The sequence below is a fragment of the Chiloscyllium punctatum genome, chromosome 27, assembly GCF_047496795.1.
Source record: "Chiloscyllium punctatum isolate Juve2018m chromosome 27, sChiPun1.3, whole genome shotgun sequence".
Lineage (NCBI taxonomy): Eukaryota > Metazoa > Chordata > Chondrichthyes > Orectolobiformes > Hemiscylliidae > Chiloscyllium > Chiloscyllium punctatum.
The window spans coordinates 1,287,823-1,304,498 of NC_092765.1; positions in this window are offsets into that span (position 1 = coordinate 1,287,823).

Consider the following 16,676-nt stretch of genomic DNA (forward strand, 5'->3'; position numbering starts at 1 on the left):
CTTACACAACCAAAACCCTGACCGTGTGAACATGTGAATGAGAGCAGGAGAAGGCCATTCAGCCCCTCAAGCCTGCTCCACCATTCAATAAGATCATGGCTGATCTGATTACTCCACACTGTCTTGTCCATCCTCAATAACCTTGCACCAACTCCACCACCCCCTCCCCCGCACCACCAGCCCACCACTTTGTTTAGCAATTACCAATCTTCCTTCTCACCCCTCTTCCCACCACCCTGCCCTGACCTCTTTTAACCACCTCTCAATCCCTCCAGTTCCGATATCCTTCTCCCTTCCCCCTCTCTCGCTGTATTCCCCTGAAATTTGCACACCTGCAATTCAAAGCTGGCATGGTGTGCATGCATTGGGGTCAGCAAACACGCGCAGCCTTTCCTGCAACTTTTTTCAGACAGAATTCCACACACTCAACCCTCTGCAAGAAAATAATTTTTCTAATTGCTGTCTGAAATTGGTGGCAACTTTTGTTTAAAGTGACTCCTAGTTCTAGATTCTCCTACATGTAGAAATGTCCTTTCCACATTCACCCTGCCAAGACCTCTCAAGTTCAAATATATATTTCAAACAGGTCACCTTGTATTCTTCTAAACACAATGGATACAGCCCCAACCTATAAGACCTTTCCTCATAAGACATCCTCCCCATTTGAAGTATTACTCTGGTAAACCTTAATCCGAATTCTTTCCAATGCATTTATATCTTCCTTAAAAATATTGGCCAATACTGTAGACACTATATTTCTAATCTGATTTCACCATTACAGACTATAATTATTCCTTTACCTCCCTATGTCTGGATTACATAACCTCCCGACACATGAATTCCATTCTCCTAGCAATAAATGACAGCTTTCTATTTAGTTTCCTGATTATTTGTTGCGCCTGTATTCTAACCTTTTGCGATTCCTGTAAAAAGGACCCCCAGATCTCACTATATCTCTGAGCTTCAGAATCTCGCACCACTGAGATAGTTTGCTTTTTATTCTTCCTGTTAAAATGGATAATTTCAGTTTCCTTTGTTATGTTTGATTTACCAGATCTTTGATCACTCAATTAACCTATTTTCAATGAAAGAATTGCTATAGTTAGACCACTTTGTCGTCTCCCTGTATTGTCTTCCCAACTTTACATTCCTATCTTTGTGCAAAAATACTTTCCTCCTCTTCATCCAAGTCTTTTACATAAATTGTAAAAGATTTGAAATCACAGAATTGATCCCTGAGGCATTTCACTCTCACATCTTGCCAATCCAAGCATCACCCATTTATACCCACTCTCTTTCCTATTTGTGGCCAGTCCTCTTTCTGTGCAATAAACTCCCCACCCTTATTTTCCACAATAACCTTTGATGTGGTGCCTTATTAAAGGCCTTCTGGAAGTCTAAGTGCAATACAGGGTTTCTCTTTATCCACAACATGTTGTTTCTTGAAGGAGGTCCAATAAACTGATTTAAACTCTAGAGCTCTTTTGAAGAAAGCCACGTGATGTTGCCTGGTCACCTTGAATTTAAGTTATTTGCTACAATATCTTTAATTCTACCTTCTAACATTTCCCAATAACAGTGATAACCTAACTGACCTGTAGTTTCCTGCTTTCTGAAAACGACAAATGCTGGAGATCACAGCGGGTCAGGCAGCATCCATGGAGAGGGTGTCAGCTGACATTTCAAATCTAGATAACTACTCATCACAGCTGTGAAGAAGAGTCATCTAGACTCGAAACATTAGCTTGCTTTCTCTCCATGGATACTGTCTGACCCACTGTGATCTTCAGTATTTGCTGTTTTCAATTCAGATTCCAGCATCTGCAGTAATTTGCTCTTACATTGTGTTTCCTACTTTCTATCTCCTTTTTGTTTTGAATGAAGGAGTTACATTTGTTATTTATCAGCCTAGGGAAACCTTTCCCAAATCTAGGAAATGTTAGAAAATTAAAAGCAGTGTATTGACTCTCCCACTAGCCTGTTGTTTTAAGTCCTGAGGATGAAGTTCACCATGAACTAGGCACTTGTCAGCCCACAGCTCCACCAAAGTCCTCACTATCACCTCTCAGGTGACTGTGTGTAGTTTTCATGAATTCCTCCTTGCCTTCTATTATATTTCTTGCTAACTTTCTCTCAAGCTGAAACTCCTCCTTTCCCCCCCACCCCCTTATCAATCTGGTAACCATTCTTTGCAGGTTTTAATATTCTGTCCAATCTCTGACCTGCCATCTATCTTTATTTAATTTAATCCCTCTTCCTTCAGTTCAATGCTATCCTTAACTTTTTATAAACTTAACATTTGATGGTGGGAACTCCTATTGGAATATTTTTCCTTCTTGTTGGAACATACCAATTCTGTCTATTCAGAAATATCTCATTAAATGCTTGCCTCTGCAATTCTATTCATCTATCCCTTAACCTAATTTGTCAATTCACTTTTGTAAGCACTGTTGTTAGATTCTCATAATCACCCTTTGATTTGATTTTATTGTCACATGTACCTAAGTACAGTGAAGCTTTGTTTGTGAGCAGTGCAGGCAGACCACAGTAAACAAGGACACACAGATTATAGGGTGAAAACATCTTGGACAGAATGAAGCATACAGGATGCATGCAAGGCAAGGTCAACATTAACAAGATCAACAATATTTGAGGCTAGAGAGTCTATTCATCAGTCTAATAATGGTCAGGGAGAAGCTGTTCCTGAACCTGTTGTTGTGCGTGTTCAAGCTTCTGTATCTTCTGCCTGATGGAAGAGGTTGTAGAAGATCATTTTCAGGGTGGGAGGGCCTTTGATGACATTGTTAGCTTTTTTGTGGCAGCAAGTCATGTAAATGGAATCCATGGATGGAAGGTTGGCTTCTGTGATGGTCTGGGCTGTGCACACAACTTTCTGTAGCTTCTTATGGTCCTGGGCAGAGCAGTTACCATATCAGGCTGTAATGCACCTGGACAGTGTGCTCTCAATGGTGTACCTGTATAAGTTGGTGAGGGTTCTTATGGACATGACTAGTTTCCTGAACTGCCTGAGGAAGCAGAGGCGTTCATGACCATTGTATCCATATGGTGTGTCCAGTTCAGGTTGTCGGTTCTTGTCACTCCAAGGAACTAGATGCTCTCCACCCTCTCAACCTCAGTTCCACTGATGTAGATGGGGAACGTGTTCTCTTCCTTTCTTTATGAAGTCAATGATCAGTTCTTTCGTTTTGCCGACGTTGAGAGACAGGTTGTTCTCATTGCACCACGTCACCATTCTCTATTCTTACTCATTGTTTGATATTTATCCTATCATGGTAGTATCGTCGGCAAAGCTGTAGATGGCGTTCATTTGAAATTTGGCACCACAGCTGTGGGCGTACAGGGAGTACAGTAGGGGCTGAGGATGCATCCTTGAGGAGGGGGGGGGGGGGGGGGGGAGCTCTAATGCCCTTATGTAAGTTTGAAGTAATAGTCTTCTACCTACTCTTCAGTCCCTTCGATTGTATGTAAATTTCAATCATAATGTAACTGATGTCATCTGAATTTACTAATTAATCATAACTCATTATATAATACCTGTTTTACAGGTCAATTCCAGAATGAGCTATTGTCAGAAACTATCCCCAAAACATTCTGTGAACTCCAGACCAGCTTTGCCAGCTGATGTTTCCAGTCATTATGAGGACATCATCATTATTTCTGTCCGACCAGGTAATTACTCTTCGGGGACCTGTACTTCACTCCTGCTTCTTGTCATCTTTATTATTTCTCATCGCTACCCAAACCATTCTACATCCTGATTTCCTGAACTTAGGTCATCCCTCTCTATTGTACTAATACCGTTGTTATTAATCCTTCCTCGCTGTCAGTTCCTTTTGAAATATCTTCAACCCTTCAATATTCAGGTCCCAATACATATCCTCCTACATCTATATCTCTGTAATGCCTATCATTTGTATTTGCATGCTCAGTTCATGTTTTAAATGCTTTATGTTGTCTTTAGTGTGGTCCTTTTATGACACTTTTAGCCTCTAACCTTATTTGCTAATTCACTGTCTTAGATTTGTACTAATACTTCCTGCCATGGTCTGTTTATCATTGACTCTCTGCCTTATTGATACTGTTTTAACTTCGTGTTTAAGGAACTCAGTCCCAAAGTCATTGTTTGACCAATGATAGCAGCTTGTGATTCTGAGAGGATTGATGCAGAATTTATTCACCTTTACATTCTGCCAATCACAAAGACAAGCTTTATGTCACCTGCACATTCTGATGATCTGTAAGCTACTCAATTAAAGAAAAGTCAAAAGTCAATTAAATTCTTTCAGTTTGTCCATCTCCAACCTCCAGGTGGTAAAGAGTCTCTGACCTGTTTACCAGGCAGTGTCAAGTAACTGCAGGCAACTCTGACAGTTTCATGCTGTTTGACAGCGCTGCTGTGCTGGGACGCATTAGCAGAAAATCTGTGTCAAAGAGACATTGATTTGGAGGACCCTGTTGGAGGTAAAGATGATCCATCTGTCTGTACATCTTTAATTCCAAAATCTGTGACTTCCTGAGGAGCCTGTGGCTCTGATGTCCCTTTGATTTTTACATCCAAATATACAGAATGGTAAACTATCTTAGGCTCAATTGATAAAATTAATTTCTTGTATATTTTCTCTCAATCCAGTTATATAGGAATACTTTGCAAGAATTAACATTTCCAGAATGTCACACTAAACCCCTCTTCAGATCTGAACTGATTGTCTTTTTTTTGTTCTTTTAATGTTGAGTTTGGAAACACCTGAATGGGACAGGGATATGTATACCATTTTTTTTCATAGCAAACAGATAAACAATTAAACTTCTACATTTCATACGAATGAATATAGTCAGTTCAGTCAAAAAAAATCACCCTGTAATAATAAGATAATGAGTGTCTTGTATTTCTCACATCAAGTGCTATCAAGCAGCACCTGCTCAGTGACACCAGTTTGGGTTCCACCAGGGCCACTCAGCTCCTGACCTCATTACAGCCTTGGGTCAACCATGGACAAAAGGAGCTGGATTCCAGAGGGGAGGGGAGAATAACTGCTTGTACTAGAGTCTGAACACTAATGTTTAACACCAAACTATCACTGATGATACGACCAATTTGGATATCAGCCCCGGTGAAGTGAAATCAGTACGGGGAGAGCTCGGAACCACCAAGGGGCAAAAAATTACCTCGATGGAAGTGGGAAGATTGTTTATAAATCCCCAAACTGTAGTGGGAAAAGCTTTAAACAGTAAATTAGAGATGCAAGCAATAAGTGTAGAACTGTAAATACGGGCAACACCTATAATTGGGCAAATCAAATTGATAACAGTGCCTAGGAGAAGGAACTTCTTGTGTGTATCAGATGGTACCTCAACATATTGATCCAGGAAAACAACTTGAGGATGGAGTAAGTCTTAGGAATATAAAAGGAGTAGGAGTACTCTATACTTAAGAGGGAAATCAGGAGGGTAAAAGTGGGACATGAGAGAGCTTTAGCAAACAGGGTTAAGGAGAATCCAAAGATTTTTTTCACAAATACATTAAGGACGAAAAGGTTAGTAGGGAGCAAATAGGACCCCTCAAAGATCAGCAAGGCAGCCTATGTGTGGAACCGCAGGAGATGGGCGAGATACTAAACAAGTATTTTGCATCAGTGTTTACTGTGGAGAAGGATATGTAAGATATAGAATGTGGGGAAATGGATGGTGACATCTTGAAAAATGTCCATATTACAGAGGAGGAAGTGCTGGATGTCTTGAAATGCATAAACTTGGATAAATCCCCAGGACCTGATCAGGTGTACCCGAGAACTCTGTGGGAAGCTAGAGAAGTGATTGCTGGGCCTCTTGCTGAGATATTTGTATCATCGATTGTCACAGGTGAGGTGCCGGAAGACTGGAGGTTGGTTAACGTGGTGCCACTGTTTAAGCAAGTGGGTAAGGAAAAGCCAGGGAACTATAGACCAGTGAGCCTGCCTGACCTCGGTGGTGGGCAAGTTGTTGGAGGGAATTCTGAGGGACAGGATGTACATCTATTTGGAAAGGCAAGGACTGATTCGGGATAGTCAGCATGGCTTTGTGGGAGCGGGGTGGGGGGGGGGGGCGGGGGTGCGGTAGAAGCAAATTTAAAACAGTAGAGGAGAAACTACTTCTCCCAGAGAGTTGGGAATTGGTGGAATTCCCGACCCCAAAGTGAGGTGGTTACTAGGACAGTGAGTCATTCAAGGAGGTGTTAGATTTTTAACTGGTAATGGGTTGAAGAGCAGGAAAATAGGGTGAGGAGCAAATCAGCAAAAGATCGAATGGCGGAGCAGACTCGATGGGCCAAATGACCAATTTCTGTCCCTATATCTTATGAAATCATGTCTCACTTGTTTAAGTTTTTTTTGAAGAAATGAAGAAGATTGATGAGGGCAGAGTGATGGACATGATCTATATGGACTTCAGTAAGGCATTTGACAAGATTCCCATGGTAAACTGGTTAGCAATGTGAGGTCACATGGAATACAGGGAGAACTAGCCATTTGGATACAGAACTGGCTTGAAGATAGATGACAGAGGGTGGTGGTGGAGGGTTGCCTCTCAGACTGGAGGCCTGTGACCAGTGGATTGCAACAAGAATTGGTGCTGGGTCCTCTACTTTTCATCATTTATATAAATGATTTGGATGTGAACATAGGAGGTATAGTTAGTAAGTTTCAAATGACACCAAAATTGGAGGTGTAGTGAACAGTGAAAAATGTGATCTCAGAGTATAACAGGATCTTGATCAGATGGGCCAATCGGCTGAGGAGTGGCAGATGGAGTTTAAATTAGATAAATGTGAGGTGCTGCATTTTGGAAAGGCAAATCAGGGCAGAACTTATACACTTACTGGTAAGGTCCTAGGGAGTATTGCTGAACAAAGAGACCTTGGAGTGCAGGTTCATAGCTCCTTGAAAGTGGAGTCACCGGTAGATAGGATAGTGAAGAAGGCATTTGGTATGCATTCTGTTATTGATCAGAGCATTGAGTATAGGAGTTGGGAGGTCATGTTGCAACTGTACAGGACATTGATCAGGCTGTTTTTCGAATATTGCATACAATTCTAGTCTCCTTTTTATTGGAAGGATGTTGTAACACTAAATGGTTCAGAAAAGGTTTACAAAGATGTTGACAGGTTTGGATGATTTGAGCTAAAGGGAAAGGCTGAATAGAACAAAGAAAATTTACAGTCCAGGAACAGGCCCTTCGGCCCTCCAAGCCTGAGCCGATCCAAATGTAATGTCTAAACCCGTCAGTCAATTCCTAAGCAAACTTCTATCTCTAATCTCAACATTCATCATGTCCCTCTCCTCAGTGAACACTGATTAAAGTAATCATTCAGGATCTTACCCATTCTCTCAGGTTTGACACACAGCCTTCCTTCATTATCCTTTAGTGGACCAATCGTTTCTCTAGTTACCCACTTGCTTCTTATATAAGAATAAAATGCTTTGGGATTCTCCTTAATTCTGCTCGCTAAAGTTATTTCATGACCCCTTTTATCCCGCTTGATTCCTCGTTTAAGACTTGTCCTACTCTCCCGATATTCCTCCAGGGCCTGTTCTGTTCTCAGCTGCCTTGACCTTATGTACACTTCCCTTTTCTTCTTGGCTAGTTGTACAGTTTCTCCAGTCATCCACAGTTCACGAATCTTGCCCTTCCTATCCTTTGCCTTCAACAGGACATGCCTATCCTGCACTATCTTTGATCTATCTTTGAAAGCCTCCCACATCTCAAATGTGGACTTTTCTTTAGATAGCTGTGTCCAATCCACATTTCCCAGCTCCTGCCTAATTTTGATATAATTGGCCTTGGCCCAGTTTAGTACTCTTCCCTTAGGGCCACTCTCTTCTTTATCTATGAGTATTCTAAAACTTACAGAATTGTGATCACTGTTCCCAAAGAAATCCCCCACCACAACTTCTCTGGGATGAAGTTAAGAATCACACAACACCAGGTTATAGTCCAACAGATTTAATTGGAACCACTAGCTTTCATTGTGCATACTCCACAACCACCTGATGAAGGAGTGGTGCTCCAAAAGCTAGTGATTCCAATTAAATCTGTTGGACTATAACCTGGTGTTGTGTGATTTTTAACTTCATCCCAGAGAATTGTGAATGCTCCATCATTAAATATATTTAAACCAGCACCAGATTTCTGGTGGCCCAGAAGAATCAAGGGATATGAAATGTGGCTGGGAAAGAAAGATCAGCCATATTCTTATAGAATGGTAGGAGAGACACAAAGGGGCTGAATGGTCTACTCCTGCTCCTATTGTCTCATGATTAATCAACTGACTCAGAACAAGAGAGTCCTAAATTGTTCACTGATGTGGTCCAGGCAAGCTACAACCTAAAAGGTCAAACATTACTAAGGATGAAGGAACGAATCTGCCTTCTAAGTACCCAGAAGCATATGGGAAAAGTTTTCTTGATCATGGGTTTAGAAAAATGAGAAATCTAATTTTGCATCTGAACGGTATGCAGAAACTCTGTTGTAGTCCACTCCATGCTTGCTCATTCCCCAACACCAGGTCCAATATGGCCCCTTCCCTCATCGAACTATTGACATACTGCTCTAGAAAACTCTCCTGGATGCTTCTTACAAATTCTACCCCATCCAGACCTCTAATGCTAAGTGTATCCCAGTCAATGTTGGGAAAATTAAAATCCTCCAAAACCACTACCCTATTGCCTCTACATCTTTCCATAATCTGTTTACCTATTTGGTCTTCTACCTCACGCTCACTGTTGGGAGGTCTGTAATACAGCCCCACCAGTGTAACTGCACCCTTCTTATTTCTCAGCTCCACCCATAATGCCTCACTGCTCAAGCCCTCCATCGTGTAGGCTGGGGCTGTTTTCCCTGGAGCGTCGGAGGCTGAAGGGGGACCTTTAGAAGTTTATAAAAGCATGTGGGGCATAGATAGGATAAACAGACAAGGTCTTTTCCCTGGGGTGGGGGAGTCCAGAACTGGAGGGCATAGGTTTATGGTGAGAGGGGAAAGAGGCAATGTTTTCACACAGAGGGTGGTGCGTGTATGGAATGAGCTGTCCAGAGATACTTGAACTCAAACAGTAGAGGCACTAGCTGGGTCAGACAGTAGTCAGTTTCTTTCTCATGTGAATCATTTCCAACATTTTATTTATTGATAACTAGATACCCATAAACTTTTAAAAAAAGTAAAAGATCTTGAATTGATAATTAAATAGTACCTTTTTAAAAATCTCTTTTCATTGCCTGAGAAGCAGAAATTCTGCAAACATTTGAGACTGGGGAAGCACAGATGAAGAAAAAAATCCATTTTCTTCCCCAAAATTACTGAAACAAAATATTTCATTTTTATGTTATGAACTATATTAACAGCACAAGTGGAATAGAATTGTGATTTATTGAATGATACATGTTAATTTTTCAAATTAAAATCCTCTACTTGAGATGTAAACTTATATCAAATGACATTTTCATGTCATTCTTTGTAACTCTTTTTTTAACATAAATAAGCACAGCCATAAATTTTGTTTGGACTTTTATTTGATTTAAATGACTTCAAAGAGAAGGAGTACCCTCTGAGCTGGCAGGCTTGTCCGTTTGGAGCAGATCCACAAAATATCATATGATTTAATTATGGATTTAATGTAAGAAATTGAATTGTTGAACAGACTGTAATCAGTCCATTGATTTATCCCCACCTTAATTTCTAAACATTAAATACAGCTGACAAGTGTTTTTTACTTCATCCTCAAGTCCAAGTCTCAAAAATCTTTTTATACTAATTTACTTTTGCTGCCAGATCCATCATTAATTTACATTGTGGTTCCCTGTTTGTTTTCTTCAATGAGCAAGCATGGAGTGGACTATAACAGAGTTTCTGCATACCGTTAAGGTGCAAAATTAGATTTCTCATTTTTCTAAACCCATGATCAAGAAAACTTTTCCCATATGCTTCTGGGTACTTAGAAGGCAGATTCGTTCCTTCATCCTTAGTAACGTTTGACCTTTTAGGTTGTAGCTTGCCTGGACCACATCAGTGAACAATTTAGGACTCTCTTGTTCTGAGTCAGTTGATTAATCATGAGACAATAGGAGCAGGAGTAGACCATTCAGCCCCTTTGTGTCTCTCCTACCATTCTATAAGAATATGGCTGATCTTTCTTTCCCAGCCACATTTCATATCCCTTGATTCTTCTGGGCCACCAGAAATCTGGTGCTGGTTTAAATATATTTAATGATGGAGCATTCACAATTCTCTGGGATGAAGTTAAAAATCACACAACACCAGGTTATAGTCCAACAGATTTAATTGGAATCACTAGCTTTTGGAGCAACACTCCTTCATCAGGTGGTTGTGGATACTCCATTTGCCTTCCGAATTGTTTGTTGTACTACATGCTAATTTTCTGAGGACACAAAATCTCTGTACTCTGAATATTTTCTCTGGGTATCAACATTTACAATTTGCATACCTTTCAAAAAATATTCTGCTGTTCTATTCTTAAAGAAATAGAGTAACTTTCCACTTTTCTACATTGTAGTCCATCTGAAGCTTGTTGGGAACTCACTTAATCTGCTTATTTTCCTTTGCAGCTTGTTTGTGATCTCCTCACAGTTAATGTTCTCACCATGTTTTAGGTCAATGGCAAATTAAGATATATTAATTTCTGTCTCTTTGTTTAACTCATTAACGTAGATTGTAAGTAGCTGTGACCTCAGCATTGATTCATACAACAGGCCACAGATTGCCACCTTGCTCCATTTACACCTTCTCTTGGTTTCCTATCTGGTAACTAATCCCATCTCCATACTAATAACTCACCCCTAACTCCGTAATCTTGTGCAGTAACAATTAGTTTATTTAATGAAATACCTTTTTTGAAATTGAAGTGTGTTGACCGATTCACCAAAGGTTAGCTCAGGTGGCCAATCCTACTGTTTACCTGGTGTCGGTGAGTAGGCAAAGATAGATCTGACTTTCAGCAGCTTCCTTCAAGATTTCAGATAGTTTTAAGGCAGTTTATATCCATGAGGCAGTTGTGAAGTGTAGTCACTGTTTCAGTGTGAGAAACATCCTACAATGTCTTTCAGATAGTACACTTTTCCTGTTCTACCTGACAGACTTGTGCCTGAGACAGAAAGGAAAATGGATTAGATGTGTCTCTGTCAGGTAAAACATTCAAGCTCCATCGATGGAGCTAAGTGTCAAACTTAACAGTTCTTCAACCATTTCATTAACGTATGTGGTTAAGCTTCTAACCCATGTTGGACCGACATTGAGAATTTGTTGAGAGAATGAAATCACATGTAAATCACACGTAAAGCATCAAAGGTTAAAGTTAAAGGTTGCAGCAACTTCACAATACTTTGGCAACATGGAAATCTATTCAAGCCTGTTTTGCCAGCACAAATTAAACAGCAGGAATAGTGTGAAAGTCGAGGGTTTGGTCGGGAAGCAGATGGCATGGATCTAAGTGGTGAACAAACATGAAGTGGATTGACTGACTGATGTGGGAACAAAGAAGTCGCTTCTGTTTCCCAGTCCAAGAAATAATCATCTCCTTGGAATAAGAACAACACTGGAATGTGAGTAAGGGCACATTTTGGTAGGAAAAATAAGGTCTATACTCTTTGCAAATGAAGTCAATCTAAGTGAGATTGAGGAGCAGAGTAATGTGGGGTGGGGGAGGGGAACAGATACACAAGTGCTAAAAGTTAATAAGGTCATTAATTACAAAAAACAAATATAGCGCTGGAGTTTATTTCTGGAGGGATACAGTTGTGAAGAAATGTGATGTTAGCTTTGTGTAGAACTTTAGACCACACTCAGATTATATTACACAGTTCTGGGGCCAGAGTTTCTACTTGGTCTCAGGAACCTAGTGCTGGTGTAATTTTTGAGTCCTACCTCACAATGCAATCATCAAATATATAACCCTAATCGGGCCAGGGTGAGTTCACTATCTAATTAACAGGATTGAGGATTAGCAGGAGACAGGAGCTGCACCATAACACAAGCAGCAAACACAGACTGTGGCCATAATGAAGCCTGCTGTCTTGTGGAATACGAGAGTCAGTGGGTGAAAGGGAATGACAATACTCTCAATCCTGACCACAATTTAGAGGTTCCAGACCTTTTCAGCAGAAAAGAAGTTGTTCCTTTCCAACCACGTTGAACCTGAGCACTGTCCATAATCATCATCAGATTGTTTGGGTTCAGCAATTTACAAATGTAAAATGATACTCTGATTCTTTTCAGATCATTAATAGGCTGCGAAAGGAGTTTGATGTGCTGTGAATTGGAAATGCACAAGTTCATGATTTCCATACCCTCCCTCCTGTCCACATTTTGACAATCCAGGTGTTGGGATAATGACACTATTCTAGACATAATATTTAATTGTGACTACTCCCATTCTAGCCCCAAAGCAAATAAAAATGCAACCTTGCCTCAAATTGGAGCCTCTGGACCAATTTTCCAAAAAGCTTCACATGGATGGAAGCAGGTTATAATTAGGCTAGATTCCCTACAGTGTGGAAACGGGCCCTTCGGCCCAACCAATTCACACTGACCCTCCAAAGAGTATATACTGGATTAGTGGTGCTGGAAGAGCACAGCAGTTCAGGCAGCATCCAACGAGCAGCGAAATCGACGTTTCGGGCAAAAGCCCTTCAATCAGGAATAAAGGCAGTGAGCCTGAAGCATGGAGAGATCTGCCTTTATTCCTGATGAAGGGCTTTTGCCCGAAATGTCGATTTCGCTGCTCGTTGGATGCTGCCTGAACTGCTGTGCTCTTCCAGCACCACTAATCCAGTATTTGGTTTTCAGCATCTGCAGTCATTGTTTTTACCTCCAAAGAGTAACCCACCCAGACCCATTTCCCTCTGACTAATGCACCTAACACAATGGGCAACTTAGCATGGCCAAAGATGCATATCTTTGGACTGTGGGAAGAAACCAGAGCACCCGGAGGAAACCCATGCATTCACAGGGAGAACGTGTAAACTCCACACAGACAGTCACCCGAGGCTGGAATTGAACTTGGGACCCTAGTGCTGTGAGGCAGCAGTGCTAACTACTGAGCCACCGTGCCACCCTTATATGTAAGGGTTGGAGCATTGGGCTGGTGGGGATTTGAATGCTGATGTCAGTATGTGATGGGTGAGTATTGTTAACGGATTTTCTTTCACTTATACATTCCTGGGATTTGAGTGTCACTAGACAAGCCAGCATTTATTGCCCTTCCTTAATATCCCCAGGAGGGACCTGCCTCTTGAACTGTTGCAGGTTTTGGGATGGGAGGAAGACTTATGACTTGTGTGGGAGGGAGTGGACACAAAGTTCCAGGATTTTAACCAAGTGGCACTGAAAGAGCAGTAATATATTTCCAAGTCAGGATGGTGAGTGGTTTGGAGGGGAACTTGCTAGTGGTGGTGTTCCCATGTATTTGCTATCCTTGTCCTTCTAGATGGTAACAGTAGCTTTTTGTTAGTGTTTTTGCCTGTAGTGGGGTGTTTTTACATGAGGTAGCAATAGTTATGTTAACTACCGGTACATCAGAAAATGGGTGAGGATATTGTGGTGTTGAAGAATTTAACAGACATTTATCACACCTATCTATTGTACAAAAGCATTACGTTCACAGGCACGTGAGTGTGTGGAGATTCCCAGGGGTTGTGGAGTGATGTGAGCATGAAGTTTAAAGGGAATGTTGATGACAATAGAGAGTAGCCTGCTTCCTGTAGTATATCGAGTGATCCCCGAGTAAAATGCGATTTGAGACCTTTATACTTTCACATCACATGCTTCTCATTGTTTTATACCATCAACCTGGAGTGGGAAGTTAACAATAGTGAAAGCTTAGTCATCTTCTAAAATTTGACATTTGTTTGATTGTCTCTGAACCCTTTTTGACGAGTTTGAGTTTATGAATCTTTTTTTATACCTGTCTATCTGAAAGTGTCATTGTGTTGGGCTATCTCATGGGTCATCTGTGCTTTGTCCTGGTCTGTGGTTTCTTGGTCTTTGAATCAGATTTCCTGCACATGCCAGGTGGCCCTCGGTGCCATATGCATTACAGATATCAAGAAGAGCTCGACAGGTTTTGTGTTGGAGTTACAATTGGCATTTGTACTCGATTGTTGTAAGTTTGACGGGGGTTGCAATAGGGTTGGCTGCACCTGAAGCAGGTGACTATTGTTGGGGTCTCTCACTGTAGCTTTGTACTTCTATCCATCCTCAAGTAATGTGTCAGTGTCATGGCCCTTTCTCCTCCCCAAAATGACCTTCTTAAAGCCTTTATTGGTGAGCAGGCAATAACTAACTCAATGAGCCACTCTGACAGATTCTTTTTGGAAAAGTCATTCTTAGGCTTTTCACTGTGGCACCTGCAGAAAGGTTGGTCAATGGGCTTTTGGGGTGACTGTGTGAATGACATGGGCTGGAGTCTGTTAATCCTGAAATTAAGTCTTACCTTGAGCTGGTCTTTGAGAACCTTACACATCTTTTATTAGATCTTTCTGATTGTCCAAGCAAAGACTTCATGTATGAATCGACCTTTAAGCCAACTGGCTCCCTGTAATGAGAAGCAAAACCTTTACAGCTATTTTCTTGGAATCATACATCATTTTATTGGTAAAATAGAACTGTGTGTTATTTGAATAGTTGTGATTCAGTTAGGATGCCAATGGATACCACCGAATCCATAAAGAGTTCTGTTATCCAAGATTCCTCCATAAAAATATTGTGCTGTATTTTGAGATCATTGTATTATTTTTAAAAATGCTCCTTGATTTTGTGTCAGTGAAATTAAAAGGGCACCTTCTGTAAGAGCCACTCATTGGAGCTGTTGTGAGGGATTATGACCTTTAGCATTAGCTTTCAGGTTACAAACACAAACTGTCTTGTCTCAGTTTTCTGTTGTGAATGATGTTGAGGCTCAATTGCAGCATCTTTATTGTTAATTGAGGCAATGCTAGAAATTTGTTTTACCTCTAAAAAGTTTAGACTCCAATCAAATGAAATGAGCTCTGCCTCATTGATGGATAATACCTTAGCTGCAGATCTATGCAGCTGCCTGTTCTCAAAGAAACTGCTGCTGCTGATTGACTGAATTCTCTGATGTCAAAATCTATTGTCTGGTTTTTCTTCAGTTAGTTTTCCAATTCTCTACTACCAAAATTTTGGAGTCATCTTTACAGATGGTCACTGCTGCTAAAATTGATATGAACCTGGCCTCCATTAGGGTATTTTAACCTGTTGTAGCTTTGGGAAACTGGGAATGAATGTCATGGTATTGAAGAATCTAACAGACATTTATCACAGCTGCCTATTATCCACAAAAATTATATTCATAGGCACACAAGTGCCTGGGCTAACCTTGAACTATTAGATTACAATAGAGAGCACCATACCTCTAATTGTGTCTTGCTTCAAATGAATCCAGGGGTAAAATGGAATAAGATACCTTTTTAATATCTTCAGGTTGCAAGCAAAACTTCCATGAAGATATCATGAACATGTCTCTATGTTATAATGACAATATGTCAGAATACCATAAAGATCATATGCTTTTATTTTCTGTTTTTGTTTGTGGACTATTTTAAAACCAAAGGATTGTGGAAGGAATTGCTGCACTCTTCAAAACAAGTTCCTAAAACTCTCTGTGTGGGGTTTATACCGCTGCATTGATCAGGCAGTGGGAGTTTGACTCTGTGTCTGTGCGTGTGTTTTGTGTGTACGTGCATGACTGGTTGCAGTCTGACCTTCTCTGGTTCCTAGACATTGGGAAGTTTATGGCTGTGACCAATGTATACTCACAGCCAAAGTAGCAGAAGAGTAGTTAAAATGTTCACAGACAAATATGAAAGGGTAGGCAGAAAAGCTGAAACCAGACTCTTTGAACAGGAAACAAAGTGTTAGTGTTACTAAATCTACAGGCTGAACCTCTGAAAGCAAGGTTCCGTGGTCCATACAAGCTTTTTCAGAGAATTAGTCAAAGAATTGTGGGCGGCACGGTGGCACAGTGGTTAGCACTGCTACTTCACAGCGCGGGTTCAATTCCCACTTCAGGCAACTGTCTGTATGGAGTTTGCACATTCTCCCCGTGTCTGCGTGGGTTTCCTCCGGGTGCTCCGGTTTCCTCCCACAGTCCAAAAATGTGCAGGTTAGGTGAATTGGCCATGTTAAATTGCCCGAGGTGCTCATGGTTGTGTAGGTAAGGTGCATCAGTCAGGGGTAAATGTAGAGTAATAGGGGAATGGGTTTGGGTAGGATACTCTTTGGTCTTAGGTGAAGGGGTAAATGTAGGGGAATGCGTCTGGGTGGGTTGCTCTTCGGTGGGTCGGTGTGGACTTGTTGGGCCGAAGGGCCTGTTTCCACACTGTAAGTAATCTAAATCTAAAATGACCAGAGAGGTGGCTCCAGATTGCAGGAGGTTTAATCAGTTCTGCCTTATCAATATGTTGCCACAATGCCACTGTAAAGAGGAAGGTAAGAAGGAGTGAGTATGTCAGGTAGTAAAAGCAGTGGAAGATGAGAAACAGAGAGAGTCAAGTAGAGGGAAAAATCAACAACACACAAACTGAATCTCCTACTATCCAGTTAGTTGATATTGAAATACTATTAGACCCTCTATTTCTGTATCTGAAAGAAG